The sequence below is a fragment of the Cydia strobilella genome, chromosome 4 (assembly GCF_947568885.1).
Source record: "Cydia strobilella chromosome 4, ilCydStro3.1, whole genome shotgun sequence".
In the NCBI taxonomy this organism is placed as follows: Eukaryota; Metazoa; Arthropoda; class Insecta; order Lepidoptera; family Tortricidae; genus Cydia; species Cydia strobilella.
Genome location: NC_086044.1, coordinates 19,585,619 through 19,604,385, shown reverse-complemented (window position 1 = coordinate 19,604,385; position 18,767 = coordinate 19,585,619). Strand labels below are relative to the sequence as shown.

The following is an 18,767-nucleotide window of genomic DNA, read 5'->3' as shown; positions in this document are numbered from 1 at the left end:
GATTAAAATTAATTTGTTTACGTTATATGTCCGTCTTTGGGTCACAAACTTACATATACACATACACCAAATTTCAACTTAATTGGTTCAGTCGTTTCCGAGAAAATAGGCTGTGACAGACTAATAGACAGACAGACAGACGCAAGAGTGATCCTATAAGGGTTCCGTTTTTTCCTTTTGAGGTACGGAACCCTAATAATGATAATATTCCCACGTAATGATTGAGAAAACTTCGAACTTCGAAAAATAACACATTTGTAGTAGTATATGAAGCTAGTAGGTACTTTAATTTTATAAGTTAACTATTAATGGCATTATTTATATTTATTACGGATAAAAAAAACTGTATAAAATAAACGCACTGTACGCCTCAATTTAGTACATACCAAGCTTTAGCTATAAATCTTAATCCGTCGAAATGACTTAGGTATTTATTTCTAAGAAACAGATAAAACACAAATTAACTAATTGAGGCTTGTAAAGTTGCATAAGGGAATATATTTTTATTATAATTTACGACCTCCACTACACGCATGATCTACTCATACTCAAACAACAACATATCTGCAAAAGATACACAAATACGAGGTATAGCGCCAAATGCCGCGCGCCTCTGGGCTGTAGGTTATTCTTTGAACCTCGTTCCGCCGCAGTCGCCGCACCGAGACGAAATTCACGTACGATCGTAGTGAGCGGGGTGCGGGTACAGAGACGCTGAGACGCTCAAGGCCAAATCAGCGAGAATCGTCTTAAATTATTTTCGTAACACACGATTACCTAATTTCTTGAAGAACAACAGTAAAGTTAGCGCAAACTAACTACAGAGGGCCTACCGCGAACCACGTTCGACGTGTTGTCTCTCTGTCGCACTTGTAAATTCGTACGTAAGTGTGACAGGGAGGGAAAACCGAAATTCGCAAATTGCGGGGATCTTTCTCTTTTACTTTCATTAAGACGCCTATTCAGAGTAACTGAGAATAATGCCCGCAATTGACGAACTTCGATTTTCGCAGTTATACCTAGCCCTGATTACAAACCCAACCCAAGTCTTTAATATGAATTTATTTGTCGCCCACGCGATTTCTGACGGATTATAGTAAAAAAGTGGAGGCTTATTCTGATTGCAATAACAGGTTATGAATTTGAACTGTATTTGTTTATGATCTGTCAGTGTCGTACATGCCAAAGTGACATTCTGGCCGAAGAAAATCAAACGCTTAACCTGTTTATTACAATTTGAATAAGCCTTATGTTAGCGAAGTATGTTTTTAACGAATCTCGCCTGCATCCTCCTCGTGCCGACCTGGTTGGTTGCGCGGTGACCCATTTAGGCAATGCAAGCACATATCACTTGCACACTAGACGGGGCACCCTAAGCTTGGATAAATATATGGCGTACGGATACGGTACATATATGGATATTACGTATCATTTTATGATTAATATGTACCGTATCTGCAGTACAGTTCCATAAGTCTCGTAAAATAGGCATTGAAGTTGAACTGTTTCAGTTTGTAAAATTGAAAAATTAAAAAAAAAATTGTTAATGATATTATTTTCAAAATTGCTTTCTTTGAGTTGGATATGAGGATATCACGTATCATTTGTGGTATATTGTACAAAAAAATCAGCCATATCGTATCTGGAGGAGCCCAAACTTGGTATGTTTCGAAAATTCTTTTTGTTTTAATAAAAAAAAAATGGCCGAAACGTAATGATGTGATATATTTTAAGAATCGCCTCAAAAAGCCCTTTCGTAATATACCACACACGATAGGTTTTGGAATATTTTTTTTCCATACAAAAAAAATGTTTCAGCACCCCCGGGAATTTTTTTTAGGAACTGCGGGTCAAAAATTTTGTTTTGACCTCTAGTATGCGTGTGCCACACGGCTAACCTGTATATCGATTTGCGGTTTTTCTTTGTAATTTGGGTCGAGCGGCTTCCGCTAATAGTTATTTTAGCGCTATATGCAGAAATTAAAGTTGAAAAATCTGATCTTGATTACATACCTATCAAATATTTTCAGTGGATTTCACTACAACCGATATTTCCAAATACGTATGCCGCGTGAACGTAAGTCATTGTGAATGCTTCATACTGTTATGGTGTTTATAACATTTAAAATTTTCAAACCATATGTAGTGGGTGGTTTGAAAATGTGATGTCTACCTCGAACTTTAAATGCACTTTTCGTGGGGTAGTCACACAAATCTCTGTTTTGACATTTTGCTGGGACGTCAGTTAGCCGCGACCACGACCAGTGAAACCTGTGTCGAAACGTCGGTAAATAAAGGTAACAAAATAAATTCGCGATAGACCCGTTTCTAAATGTGATTTAATATGTGTTATGGTGTTATTCATAAACGCCTGCCAAGTCTTATAAGCCCTTGATAATCGTTCGTCCTTATATGTCATTTTGACATTTTTGTTTGTTAGAAAGGGACAACAAATTTCCTTAAAAATGGTTTGCTAAGAAAACGGATTATATCGCGTATCGAATTTATAATACATATATAATGCGGTTAATGTGGAGTCTGCTGGAATTAGTCTATGAATGCAAGTCTAGGGGCCCGGGAGTGTTATCATCGTTATTTTGGGCACTCGGGATCTCTGTTCCTTTGTCTCTTCCCCTCTGTTCTATCCTGCCTTTGCTCACTTTTGTGAAAAGCGATAAGAATGATTGTAGTGAAACGGTGTTTGAAACGTGCACCATTGGTGTAGGATTTTGTTTTATATGGACCAGTGAGCGCTTTACAATGCTACTACAGTAATAATAGGTATAAAAATACACATAGGTACTTTGCAGGCGTGTGTTTTATGTGTTTGAGATGTAGGTATAATGTATTGGTGACGTGGTGGTACCCGGTGACGTGAGGTCATTATTTTACATCAAATTGTAATTGTAACCACTAAAAATATTACAAAACGCACTAAACTTTCTAGGAGCGCATCAATGGCTCGTTGGAATAAGGCTAATGTAATAAAATAACTCATTAATTATTTATAATCTTGAACTTCGCAACTAAGAGCCGTTATGCACTGTCGACTAGTCGCCGGTGACTTGGTCTCTTGGCGACCAAAACATAGGCAACTATTAGGGCCAGGAGACCAAGCCGAGTGCAAGCATCACTAAAATATGTTGTGTTCTTCACAACTATGTTCGAGAGAGAGACGGATACAAAATTGGTCGCCTCGACAGATGCTCGCAGTGTGAACGCTTCCATTCGAACCCGCGTGTTCCTATTGTGGTATGCGGCGACCAGCAGTCGCTTGTGCGTCGTTGGCACTACGCAGCGAGTCGCCCGCGGGCTACCGACGACTAAGTCCGAAAATGCCAATATACACTATAGAAAGTCACAGTCGCCGTCGACCAGTCGACAGTGCGTAATAGCTCTAAGGGCTCATTTGAGCTCATTGAGGCTTCATCCAATTCAGCTGACCGATCAAATACCGCAGGGTACCTAATGAAACTGGCATGCGAGTTTTCGCACAGTCTAAATGAGCCGGTGGTTTTTTTTCCCCACCTTAAGTGCAACTAAAATACATTCGTTTGTTGTCCCTGTCGTTCTGCCTCATTACTTTAAGTACACACATTTTCTCGTCACCACTTAAAATGTCCCAACATCGAAAACGCATTTAAAACTAACAAGCCCCAAAAATCACTAACAGTGACGCACAAATAGCATTAGTTGGTGACTAAAATGACTTGAATTATTTTAAATCTTCATAAAGTGGTAGTTAGATTGAAACCTAGCTCTCCCTGTACGCGTCTGGTTACATGATATTCCCTTATAATTGCAACTTACAGGTTACTATTATTCAGGCTCATTATTTCATGTAGTCAGCATCAAAAGTAGCGGATCAGACTACGCGTCAAAAGTATCTGTATCTGCTACCCTCGAATACTTTTCCAAACAGAAATATTCCGCATACAGTTTGCGTTTAAAAGTCTCTGTATTTAACAGTCGAATTTATCTACATATAGTCATACCTCTTTTTCTCAAGTTATTAGAGAATGGTAGATACTATTGACGCCTAGTCTCATCCGCTACTTTTGCCTAGCCAGCTGTGAGTTCCAAGTTGAATGTAAGAACTTCGCTTCGCTCGCTCGTTCGACTATGTTAAATACCAAAAACCCTACACAACTAACAAGCCCGAAATCCGAAGCGCATCAGTGACGCACAGATAGCGATAGCGTTAGTAGGTCTCGGAACGAGGCCAATGTCAGTGTTGCAAGCGCCCGCGCACCCAATGTCGTTTTATTTCCTACTGCTGCTGCAATGATGCGTTTATACCAGGGATCGGAAACCGGTATTATTTTTAAACCGTTTTCGTACATTGACCCCAAACCGTTATAATAGTGTTCTTGGTTTCAGAAACCGGTATTTTAAATGGTTCTGGGAACAAACGTTTGCTCGCCGATTCCGTTCTCAAAGAACGGAATTAAACCGGTTTATCTGAAAGGTTTATACGAAATGATCCGTTCTTCGAATAGTTCAAATAACGTTTTCGGTTTCGGTTACGGTAGTTTGAAATGGTTTTGGGAACGAACGATTGAATTTCGTTCTCGGGAACGAAATAAAAACGGTTTTCCGCCAGCCGCAGCCTAAACACCAAAGTACCTACGTATTTTTTCCGCTGTTATGTCGTATTTAGTAAGTAATAGAGTTCATATTTGTATGCATTGCGTGATTCGCCCGGTGGACGCCGCTGCGTATTAGTGAATAAATTCGCGCGTCTGACCAATAGCACTGACGGCTCAGCGGTACAACGTCGGACTAGCGATCGTATGGGCGAAGGTTCTCAAACCCCGGTGGCGCATCATCTTTTTCTAAATTTTAAGGATTTTTTTTTCTTCGGCAAGTCATTCCAGCTCATGTCTTTGAAAGATTAATACCGTTGGTGTGTAAACAATGTACCCGCCATAGACATCGAAATTGCAAATGTAAAATTATATTGCAAAATGCAATCACCGTTTATTAACTAAGTTTGATACTTAATACCAAAGAGGATATAATAAGATAGAGCGGTACTGTCGTAGTAAATTTTGTAACCACAGTAAATTCACTGCCATCTATCGACACACTTTAAAACTAAAAATGAAGATTTATAAAAATACGAAAAAATGTATTAAAATATGGATAATGATTTTTTTTATTTGCATTAATTATTTTTATGATTTTGACCCATGTTCTTTCACTGATATGCGTTAAAATTGTTAAATAACAAACGAAACCGTCAACGCCATCTATACGAGAGTAGGCCTAAGGTAGTGGCGCCATCTGATCGAGAATCAAATTTTCGTGATTTTCGAGCACGTTTTTTCCTTAGACTGTAATTAAGTAAGTAAGTAAGTAAATATTCTTTATTGTGCACCATAGTCCATAAAGTTAAAAAATACACAGAAAGCGAAATACAAGCTTAAGACTAGGTAACAACAGGCGGTCTTATCGCTAAAAAGCGATCTCTTCCAGACAACCTTTGGGTAGCAGGAAAGTTAAGTTGACAACTTTGACTGTATTCGTCTATTACGGAGTTATATCTATCTGTTAATACTTATTACGGACATTATTTATTGTTGTGACATTACGGCGAAGGGGTAAGTGCTAGTGGCTAAGCAAACACTGCCAATGTACATTAAATAATAGTACATTACTACAGAGGCCGTGAAGTAAGGGGTTGCCGGCCGAATAGAATAGACGGCCGAACGTAGTGAGGCCAGATAGTCATGAGCCGCCAACCCCTTTTCACGCCGAGGTATGTATAGTGCTTTTCTCAAACATGCAATGAACTAATAATACAAACATGATGATGATGATGATGATTGTTTCATGTCGTAACATGATAGGTTATTCAGTGCGTGGAGTATCGAGGAGGAACGAAAATTTTATTATTTTTGCGCTACGACGCATGGTTAAGGAGATACAGCCCTATAATTTTTTTTTTTTTTTTTTGTTTTATCGGGTTTTTTGTTTTCAAATATAAATCAAGGGTCACCAGCAGGGGAACGAAAATTTTATTATTTTTTCGCTACGACGCATGGTTTAGGCGATACAGCCCTATAAAGTTTTTTTGTTTTTTTTTTTATTTTCATTGTGTTTTTTGTATATTACTTCGGGATTTCATAAAGGGGAACGAAAATTTTATTATTTTTGCGCTACGACGCATGGTTTAGGAGATACAGCCCTATAAAAAAAAATGTTTTTTTTTTGTTTTTTCGGGTTTTCTTTTCAAATATAAATCAAGGGTTAGCTACACGGGAGCGAAAATTTTATTATTTTTTCGCTACGACGCATGGTTTAGGCGATACAGCCCTATAAAGTTTTTTTTGTTATTTTTTTTGTTTTTTTATTTTCATTGTGTTTTTTGTATATTACTTAGGGATTTCATAAAGGGGAACGAAAATTTTATTATTTTTGCGCTACGACGCATGGTTTAGGAGATACAGCCCTATAAAAAAAAATTGGTTTTTTTTTTTTTTTTTTCGGTTTTTTTTTTTCAAATATAAATCAAGGGTCACCTGCAGGGGAACGAAAATTTTATTATTTTTTCGCTACGACGCATGGTTTAGGCGATACAGCCCTATAAAGTTTTTTTTGTTATTTTTTTGTTTTTTTATTTTCATTGTGTTTTTTGTATATTACTTAGGGATTTCATAAAGGGGAACGAAAATTTTATTATTTTTGCGCTACGACGCATGGTTTAGGAGATACAGCCCTATAAAAAAAAAAGTTTTTTTTTTGTTTTTTCGGGTTTTCTTTTCAAATATAAATCAAGGGTCAGCTAGACGGGAGCGAAAATTTTATTATTTTTTCGCTACGACGCATGGTTTAGGAGATACAGCCCTATAAAGTTTTTTTTTGTTATTTATTTTCATAGTGTTTTTTGTATATTACTTAGGGATTTCATAAAGGGGAACGAAAATTTTATTATTTTTGCGCTACGACGCATGGTGGCATGGCATGGGATACAGCCCTATAAAAAAAAATTTTTTGTATTTTTTTTTGTTTTTTCGGGTTTTTTTTAAATATAAATCAAGGGTCACCTAGAGGGGAACGAAAATTTTATTATTTTTTCGCTACGACCCATGGTTTAGGAGATACAGCCCTGTAAAGTTATTTTTTTGTTTTTTTAACATGTTTAACCGCTTATAAATATAGTACCAGTTTTTTTTTTTTTTTTAATTTTAATGTCGTAGGTATGCATACAGAGGGTGGTCGTTGGCTGTATGTAATATTTCCTTTGTCAGTCTAATCTTATTGAGCAAATTCAAAAAGTTAGAGCAGCGGACAATAATGTACGTTTCATACTAACTCCCTACATTACTTCTTGGCCTAGGTCAAGAAGTAATGTAAGGAGCCATAAATGAGCAACTTCATGTCTTCATTTCGTGACATTAACGCATACATTTTGGAGTATGTTTGAGAATAGTACATTACTACAGAGGCCGTGAAGTAAGGGGTTGCCGGCCGAATAGAATAGACGGCGTAGTGAGGCCGGATAGTTACGAGGCCGCCAACCCCTTTTCACGCCGAGGTATGTATAGTGCTTTTCTCAAACATGCAATGAAATAATAATACAAACATGATGATGATGATGATGATGATGATGATTGTTTCATGTCGTAACGTGATAGGTTATTCAGTGCGTGGAGTATCGAGGAGGTACAAAAATTTGATTATTTTTGCGGTTTAGGAGATACAGATGAAAAATATTTTTGTTTTTAATTTGTTTTTTTTTTGTTTTTTTTTTTTGTTTTTGTTTCTTTTTTTTCTTAAGGGTACCTAGAGAGGAACGAAAATTTTTTTATTTTTGCGCTACGACGCATGGTTTAGGAGATACAGCCCTATAAAGTTTTTTTTTGTTATTTTTTTTGTTTTTTTATTTTCATTGTGTTTTTGTATGTTACTTAGGGGTTTCGTAAAGGGCAACGAAAATTTTATTATTTTTGCGCTACGACGCATGGTTTAGGAGATACAGCCCTATAAAAAAAAAATTTGTTTTTTTTTGTTTTTTCGGGTTTTTTTTTTCAAATATAAATAAAGACTATCAAGAGTTACCTAGAGGGGAACGAAAATTTTATTATTTTTTCGCTACGACGCATGGGTTAGGAGATAGCCCTATAAATTTTTTTTTTGGTTTTTTGGTTTTTTTTTTTCAAATATAAATCAAGGGTCACCTAGAGGGGAACGAAAATTTTATTATTTTTTCGCTACGACGCATGGTTTAGGAGGTACAGCCTTATAAAGTTTTTTTTTTGTTTTTTTTTTCTTTTTTGATTTTCATTGTGGTTTTTGTATATTACTTAGGAGTTCCATAAAGGGGAACGAAAATTTTATTATTTTTGCGCTACGACGCATGGTTTAGGAGATACAGCCCTATAAAAAAAAATGTTTTTTTTTTTTTTTTTTTTTCAAATATAAATCAAGGGTCACCTAGAGGGGAACGGAAATTTTATTATTTTTGCGCTACGACGCATGGGTTAGGAGATACAGCCCTATAAAGATTATTATTTCCTTTTTTTGTTTTTGTAGAAATTAAGGGTCACCTTAAGGGGAACGAAAATTTGATTATTTTTGCGCTATGACGCATGGTTTGGGAGATACAGCCCTGTAAAGTTTTTTTTTGTTTTTTTAGTATGTTTAACCGCTTATAAATATAGTACCATAGATTTTTTTTTTTTTAATTTAATGTCGCAGGTATGCTTACAGAGAGGGTGGTCGTTGGCTGTATGTAATATTTCCTTTGTCAGTCTAATCTTATTGAGCAAATTTAATAAGTTAGAGCAGCGGACAATAATGTACGTTTCATACTAACTCCCTACATTACTTCTTGGCCTAGGTCAAGAAGTAATGTAAGGAGACATAAATGAGCAACTTCATGTCTTCATTTCGTGACATTAACGCATACATTTTGGAGTATGTTTGAGAAAAATAATATAATATAATAAAGGGGACTGGCATGGTTAAAGTAAATCCTTTGTTTTAGCCTGTGGACATGGCCTGCAAGGTTCGGTCGAAAATACGACCACTAGCTCAATAAAGCAGTTATCACCACGCTATTACGATGTATTTTCAAAATGTCATAACTTCGTCAAATGAAGGAGTTTAAGAATAAGTAATACTATAGTGTTTATAAGATATTGATAGCAAATTTATTAAGGATCATTTCACTCCTACACACTTTTTCTGTATCTTGAATGGTTTCCTTAAAAATTGAGAAAAACCGCGCTTCGGGCCCCTTGCGGTGTGGGGGGTGACACCGAGGGGGGAGGGGTGGGGAAGGTTGATGAAAAATAACTTTGGTCCATAACGTACATATGTCAATATTTCCAATTGAAAAAAGTCTTCCATTAATAATGCCGTAATTTCCCTGAATTATGTCTTTGGTATTTGTGTGTGTGTGTGTGTGTGTGTGTATGTGTGTGGTATTTATAGACCTAGATATACCTCATATCATTGTATGTGCAAAGTTTCATTACAATCCAACACGTAGTTTTAAAATGAGAACGAAACTCCGTTTGTATGGGAATGTGAAATTCGGTCGAGCTTGCCGGGGACTTTTAAGATGCCTCGCTATGTATACATATTATAGCTTCGTGTGTGGACTCTGTCAAATAGTACGTAAAAGATGTCGTAAGATGCCTTTTACCATAAGATATTTTACCATATATCTTTCTTCCCATCTTTACTCAATTTCACTTTGAAAGTCGCAACTCAAGTAATCAAAAATTCAAAACGAAACAATCCTCGGTGCCGTGTGCCGGCCTAGACCACGTGGCAAGCACGGTCAAATGGCTAACCGAACGAAACAAAAATACGAACTATCTTCGCGTGGAAAAGAGAGAGCACAAGGCGGTATCTCTTTGTCGGCGTCTACAAAGGAAAACGGCGGCGCGCGGCTCAGAACAGAATAATAATGGTTTTGAGAACGTTATAATTCCGTTCTTCTGGAATATCGGTTACCGAAATAATTTTGTTCTTTCATGTAACGTTCTTGTAATAAACCGATATTTCAAAGAACGGAATTAATAGCGGTTTCGTTCTTCTTGAACCGAAATTATTTTGTTCTTTTACAAAAAACATTACCGTAATAAACCGGTATTCGTACGAACGAAATTAATAACGGTTTAAGAACAATATCAAATGATTTTTGGAAACCGGTTCCGATCCCTGGTTTATACTGGTTTCAAATGGTGTTCATTGGTATTTTTAATTTTTAATTGGTATTTTTAACATGAGAATAGAAGTAAAAGAAGTAAGAAGAAAGAAAGAAAGAAAAAGCATTTATTAGCACAACATAACATAAGACTAAAACTAGGAATAATTACACAGAATGAGGTTGCGCTTGAGCCAACATGGCACACTCCGCGACGCTTTCAGTAAGGCCCAGTAGATGGACTAGTGAAGACAATTTAAAAATAAATAAGGGAAAGTACGGTTGTATCTTTAAAAGTATTTTGGATAATGTTCCATAGTTTTTTTTTTCTTTTAGAAGAAATTTTTTCTTCCTTATCCTTTCTTTACAGAATGCTAACGGCAAACAGGATACTTGATACATAGTTATTGGATGTATATCCTCGTAAGACCCAGGCCAATTTTTGTGCTTATGAATATGGAACTTTCTTTTATTTATTGTTAAAAATATTACAATCATTGCTAACGGTACTCCAATAGGTACAAATGTAGGGCTTTACCTGAAAAATATACATTTCTAATGTAATAAACAACGATATCCGGGCATCACAATATTTTTGAACATTTTCGGCTAAGTAATAAACAGACCCTTTCTGGTTCTTAGGGAAAAATATAAATACACGTGTATAATTTGTAACACATGTTGCAACAGTAGGTACTTACTGAAGTAAGTATATTTGTCGCCGTAACCGATACGCGTTACACAAAATTTACATAAACACAATGAAACGGTCCAACTACCGAATACGTTTGGTGTAGATACCAAAAGTTGTTGTCTGTTTTAAATCTGTGTAAGAAAAGTGTAACTACAGTAGTTAGTTTCATTACCGATGTATAAGAATGAATTGCAAAAAAGTGTACTTTCCACAATCATGAAATGTCTTCAACATTAAAATTCGTAAAATATTTTTTGTCAACGGTGAATTAATTTGAGCTTTAATAGGTATCTATTAATAGGTAACAATATCTGACATGTCAAAATAAAATTCAGATCGATGTTCATGCACTGTTAGTGCTGAAAATTTGGACCTAGGCTCTCCGAAATATGTCGCGCGAGTGACTAAAAATACATGAGTTAAACCGTAAAATTAGCTCAACACATGGAGCACCGGGAACCCCGTAGTTTCTTTCCTCTACAAAGCGTGAAAACGCTGGGATCGGCTACGAGCGTAGCGCTACGAAAACGTAGGCAATGAATGTTTTAATCTAATTCATCATTTTACTCCCTATACCGCCCTAATTAAAAATACAATACATCGTTTATAAAGAAGAAACATTACCGTCATAAATTGTCATAACAACCCTGTAAGTGGAGGATTACCTTTAAGTCAGTCATTTATCAACGTGCCATGGCCTATCCCAAGTGGATCTTCTCTAGCCCGGGGTAGATCCGAAGATATTGTGATAAGATTGATAACTGACCAACTCTCGAAGTTCTATTTATTTAGTCTTTTGTGGATTTACTTTTATATTGTTTGGGAGTTTTTCGTTAACTTTGGTATACTGTTAAGGTCAAGTCGCTAAAATGTTTTGAGTTAGCTCAAGTCGCTAGAATATTTACCGTATCAAATTGTAATTCTGTGTAACACTATCTCCTTTTGTAATTTTCTGAAACTGGATCCCTGTTGTGCCTAACTTATATTGTAGTTGATATCTTTAACTTTCTTTTAAAAAGGGGATGACGTAGCGGAGTGACGTTTATGAACGCACTCCTAAAATTATGTTATCTATGGCTGTCATTTTGACAGTTCCGTCTGTCAGACCTATCTCATGGCTAGACAGACGGATGTGCTGAATTACAATATATATGTAAATATTATTAAGGAGCTACTTACTACTAAAATAAATACAAGATCAAGTCCATCAAGTGTTTTATTGAAGATTACCAGTCCGCCGGACGATATCAGCCTGTCAGTTCAAGCAAAAATTTGACAGTTCCGAACAACTGACAGGCCGATATCTTCCGGCGGACTGGTAATCAGTGGGCCCCTTAAGTATTTGTTATACATACCTAATAGTTTCATAAGACGCGGAAAGAGAAAACCGAGAAAATGTGCTTTATTAAGAGTTAAAAGAAAAGTTGTTGAGTGGTATCGGAAGATGAAATAAATTTCATTGAGAAAAGATTGCTTTGCTTAAGATTAATCTATTCATATCTCATTCTGTAGTATAGCTGTGTCCCTACTTACGTAAGTAAAACTTACAAATGTAATCCTGGCCTTAAGCAAATCTTAAAGATCGTTCAAGAGGACATTCGGAATCGCGTAAATGTCAAGTTTGACATGACTTTCTTAAATATCTCGTTATTATTTCTGTTTCATATCTAGTGGATATCTATAGTTGATATCTAGATCATTGTTCGAATTGGCCCGTAAGTCCCGTCGTTGTGAATAATAATTTGTACAATTATTCTAAAGCACATTGAATAAATTTGTTAGGTACTTTTTTTTTTGTTTAATAGCCTGTAGTGTCCCACTGCTGGGCAAAGGACTCTCCCTTTGATTTCCATCGTTGTTGAGCTGTTTCCGGCCAGTTATTAGTGAAGGTGTCTAAGTCGTCCCGCCATCTCCGCCTGGGCCTGCCACGTCCGCGCTTCTTTTGCGGCATCCACTTGGTGGCTATACTAGCCCACCTATCCTATCCTATCCGGATGATGATGATGATGATATTTTTACTAGCACAGTTTCTAACGCATTATCTAATTCGGCGATATCTAGTCGGCAATGTAGGTGATAGCACTATCAGATGCACAGAGGGCCCGAAGGTGAAGCGACAGATACGAGTCGAGATTACCGCATAGATCGACCGTCTGAACTATTTCCTCACTGATAAACGAAAATAAAACTTCAATGCAATTAAAAATACTTAGTGTAGGTAACTAATATAGCTTTTAAGTTAATGTAACCAAAGATAGATATAACTCCGTAATAGATGGATACAGTCTAAGGTAAAAACGTGCCTCGAAAATCACGAAAATTTGATTCTCGATCAGAGGGCGCCACTAGTTTTGGCCTACACTCGTATAGAGGGCGTTGACGGTTTCGTTTGTTATTTATAATTTTAACGCATATCAGTGAAAGAACATGGGTCAAAATCATAAAAATAATTAATGCAAATAAAAAAAATCATTTATCCATATTTAAATACATTTTAACGTATTTTTATAAATATTTATTTTTAGTTTTAAAGTGTGTCGACAGATGGCAGTGAATTTACTGGGGTTACAAAATTTACTATGACAGTACCGCTCTAGTATAAGTTCTATGCTCTATGATGTAACTAACTATTAAATATGGACTTGTGGGTCTGAAATAAAGATATTATATTTAATTTTAATGCATATAGGTATATAATTTTTGATGTACTAATTGAAATTTGAAAACATAGGTATTAAAAATAACCCTTTAACTGTCATATTGGCGCAAAATCAATGAACATTTTCTTTCTTTTATATTTTCTATATTTTAGTACTATTTCGAACAGTAAGCTTATTTAAAAAAGGAAGACATACGAATGTGTTAAGTGAAACGATAGTCGTAGGTAACTTTTATTGTAACTTCATTAGTGCATCTGCATCATGGAGACTATATAAAGGAGCCAAATCTCTATGTATGAAAAGTGTCCATCAAAAAACAGTAATTAGGCGGCGCCACCATGCACCGAAATACTACCAAAAATAACCTACGTAATTTGGTCGGGTTATTTGTTGCCTTATATGGTTCATGTTATACTCATGTCCCAGAACCTAACTAGCGCCACCGGAGAGATTAGGAACTATTATTTAAAGCTGAAAGCGGTCACTTTTGCAACAATTCTGCCATAAGAGATTGGCATCCTTTCTATATCATCCATAATCTGCATTTATGTCCAACAAGACACTTAAACCTGTTATACTAAACATTTGGCGCATAATCAAATATTAAATGATTGACTAAAATCAGCGTAGCATTACGTCTTGTCAATTCAATATGCAATTACGTCCAATTTAGCGCAAAAAAGCATCAGCCGCAAATGGACTTTGTCACCAACTAATAAACGTATAAGTAACATAATCATAATATAAACAAATTCTTAAAACTTACCGTCTTTATCAAAACACAACCTTATTACGTGTTATTAGAGCTTCTATTTTATTGGTGTGGTAAATAATGAGGCAAGTGCAGAACGAAGCAGCGACTACGAACGAGGAAGTGTTTGCAGTTACTCCGTAGGCGGTGCTCGGCCGTGCAGCGGAGCGGATTAGGCTGCCTGATGACTAAGGATTATTATACGCGATTTGGGGCTGAATGACTTGCTTAAGAGGAAAGGGGACGGCCGCTTCTCCATACAAACTTAGTCCCCATTTTCCTCTCTGGATATTGACATTATGGAAAATATTTTTATTATTATTTACAACGACGGGACTTAATCGCGTAAAATAAGTTTAAAATTTACCTTCGACGTTTTGAGGACGGCGTTGTCCCCGTGGTCTCGGAGAAGACTGGCTAAAGTTGACATCAACATCTTCTAGGCGCGCGAGTTTTTCAAACTACCCGCACTTGGTCTTGTTTATTAACTTGAACGTTTTGCGCACTAGGGATCTCACCGGGTCGACACACAACACTCACAATATTCGATTTTTCAACTTTCGATATTTGTTTTCGCTTACACTTACTAATGACTGGGTTCCATGTGGATGAGATCTTAAAACCTTCGTCTCGATTGAAATTTCTATGTTTTTTTAATTTCAATGGCTTCACGGATTTTTCTACTATAAAACCCACGATCTGTAGAGAGTATTCTAGGGTTGTGAAGCTCAATCCAGTGGTTTGATAGTTTTATATAGTTTGAAGTATACAAATCATAGCTATGCCCCTACTTTTGATTTTTTTTAGAATTTTTGATTATTGTAAAAATTTGGACCGAAAAACAGATTTGATACAAATATTTACTCTTATAATAATAAAAAATACGAAATAAATCAAACGTTGAGACATAGCTGTTGTTTATATACTTACAACTACTTATGTCAAAATATTTTCAATAATGTTAATATCCACAGAGGAAAATGAGGACTACGTTTGTATGAAAAGGCGATTTTGCGCAAGAAAATGGTACAATATGCAAGGTATTTTCCGGTTAAAAAATGGATCAAAAGTGGGATAAATTAAGTTTTTTTAATAAGCAAATAGTGTAGCGGAAATTATGATCAGTGTTCGAGAATTAGGATGTGTGTGTCTTCCCCTTTCTCTAGGGCCCGGTAATTCATATTTTCAATTCAATTATTATATTTCAATGTATACACGGTGGCTAAAAAATAAGTGCATTCCCGTTGCCAGGGAGATATTGGGATTATACTGAGCAACTTTTACTACGGGACCAACCCCGAAATCGCGAAAGAAAAAGTAGTAAGTAATGCAGTATTATTTTGGTATGAGTGGTGTTTAAGGGCGTGTAGGGCGCTAACACCGTTATCAACACAACGCCACTAAATAATAGAGGCACAACTACATAGCGCAGTTTGTTCTGGCGCAGTCGCTCAAGGCTAACCGTATTTTGTTCAGCGCGACCCGCCCTGACGTCACCGTCCAAATGTACTTCTGGCTTATTACACTTATCGCTTACCGAGCTAGGGTCAAACGAAACAGTCCAACTATGTTCTCTTACTCTCTAATAGTTGTACGTAATCGAGGATCAAACTTATATTGGTTCATCTGAGGCGAACGCTTCCCTGCATAAGGCGTGGGAATACAGCCCTGCTGTTATCAACGAAGAAGATACCTTCATTATAATAGGCCTGAATTAACGGGCCTTAGGGTAAAACTATCTACTTTATAATAACGTCAACTAAATCTAGTACCTAGTATGGGATGCTTTAGGATGAAAGTGACATCATGTTGTTTCCGCTCTTTTTTCCTCCTGCATCATTGACGTAATGACTTCGGTGTCAAGTGTCGATTGAGTCATGACTACTATAAAATACACTTATTGAATGATATCTTATTCTGATCTAGAATCTTATTTTTAATCAGTGCATTGTCACGTGTCTTATCTATGTAGTAAACGATATAAGAGAAGGAGACAGTACCTGACACGTTAAATTCAAGGGAAACTGACGTATTATGAATGGAAGATACATATATTTAAATTTGATGGGCACCATGATTTTATGTGTTACCATGAGAGTCAGTTTGTCATAGTACTCGTAGGTTAGTAAAAATAACAAACACATTTAGGTAATAATATCATCAACGTCCAAATTACACTTACGATCATTTAATTTCATTATATAATTGAAAGCAATGAAAATATTGAAAATGATTCCTGAAGGTTGTAGTAAAAACTTTGTACTACATATCTCCACTGTTGTATGTTTATTTATTATTTTGTGTACACTCAACATAATGGAATAAGTAAACAACAAAATGGAACAAGGAACAATGATGATGACAAACGCATTGTAAAACAATTCTTACTAAGCCTCCTGAGACCCAGAAGCATTTGTTTTGTTTTTGAATTTGGAACCCTTAGTTAATCAACAAAAGTTCAAAATTAATTGTGGAATATGTACAAAAATTTGTACGCGGGGTCTTAGGAGGATATATTTAACACGTCACTTTGCCACTTCTCATTTGGTTGACCATATGATGTAGTCAGCTTACATACTAACTTGACATTATTCAAAAAACTTAGAACAACGGGCATTGTGAAAGCCCTTGTCAAAGTCGCATGAGAAAAATGATAGGTAGATAATATTAGACACTTGACAAAAACTTGCGCCGTCAGTTGGGCCAGCCTTAAAACGGAGAGCACGATGAGATCGGCCTCAAGGATCACATTCAATATACATATACTTATAGATACTATACGAATACAAAGAAATATTCTATTAAGCCTGAATGCACTAAAAAGCAAAGCCGCACACGTTGTTTACACATTAAAAGATCATAACACAGCGTTGATCCAGTGTCATATAACTCATAAAAACCGGCCAAGTGCGAGTCGGACTCGCGTTCCAAGGGTTCCGTACATTACACAATTTAAACAATGTATTTTTATGTGAAATGTAAGTGAAATGTCTTTAAAAAACCCGTGGGGGTCGTATCTAAAACTAAGTACTTAAGTCCAACTCACGCTTGACTACACTTTTCTCTAATAGGTTTTCCTGTTATCTATAGGGAAAGAACTATTTTGTGTATTTTTTCAAAATTTTAGACCCAGTAGTTTCGGAGATAAAGGGGTAGGGGGGGGGGATGGTAATTTTTTGTATATTTTCTTGAATAACTTCTAAACTGTTTATCCAAAAATTATAAAAAAATATATTTGAGTTTCTCACAATGAGCTCTTTCATTTAATATGTAACAGGATATAGTTTGAAAAACTTTATTTTTTAATTTTCTCATATAAAAGTGGTCTAAATGTTTAAATTTTATTTGTTTACGTTACATGTCCATCTTGGGGTCACAAACCTATATATGTATACCAAATTTCAACCTAATTGGTCCAGTAGTTTCGGAGAAAATAGGCTGTGACAGACGGGCAGACAGACGCACGAGTGATCCTATAAGGGTTCCGTTTTTCCTTTTGAGGTACGGAACCCTAAAAACGACATAATATAGCTTTGATCTTCATTGAGTGTTCGCAGAATGCAAGGACCACCTTATTCTTACTACGTAGTAACTACATCTCGGGTGCGCGTAGGTACGCGTAGGTAAAGTAGGTGCGGTAGGTGCAGGTAGGTGGACAATGTAGTATTTATAAAAGTCTAGTCAATATAAGACATACTATTATTAAGTGGAAGCCTTTCATCTTCTATTAGTACTTCGAAGACCTTTCCTATGGATAAACTTTAACCTTGACAATTGATTTCTCTTTGTTGCAATATGTGTCACAGTTGTATTGTAAGTTAGCGATACTTTTTTTTAACACCGCATATGTTTGTAAACAAATAATGTATTCATATGTTTTGACTCCGTTAAAAATGCTACATGTGTTAAACATAAATAACAATATGTTTCAATATATTGCAAGAGAAATTAATATAATACTGTAATAATGATGATACGAGTTAATTCTTTGGGTCGTCTTTAGATCAGTGAATAATTATTATGGAGATTATAAAATTTGAATATTCGAGTAGGAAGCGGTTTGGATTAAGGACATCGCACGCTCCAATGGATAATAATCTAAAATGTACCTTCATCTTAGTGTTCAGAACCTTCGAAAATTCCACAATGAATATGTAAATGTTTTATTCTTAACTTGCACATTTCCGACTCAATAGGCGTCGTTCAGTCCTTAAACAGCAATAAATTCATACATAATAGGCATGAGCTGCCGTCATAGGCCGTTTATATGATTAGGTTAGGTACCTACTAGAGGAAATTTAAATCTCAACGGCGTTGAGTCTTCTTCAAATTGCAGAAAGGATTTTTTGTGATGATACCATGCGAATATTAGAAATTATTTAAGGTGATTTGCGATGAAGATTGATCTACTTAGGAACATTTTAAATATTACTTTAGGATCTACTGAGATTATCTTTAACAAGAAATCTACGCCTCGTCTTCTCTTCATTAAAACAAAAC

At 36.0% G+C, this 18,767-nt stretch overlaps 1 protein-coding gene across 2 annotated transcripts in view; it reads left to right on the top strand.

The window, feature by feature from the left end:
* Nucleotides 1-18,767, top strand: part of LOC134740825 (zinc finger protein chinmo) — a 125,134-nt gene that overhangs the window by 93,956 nt on the left and 12,411 nt on the right. The window lies entirely within an intron of this gene.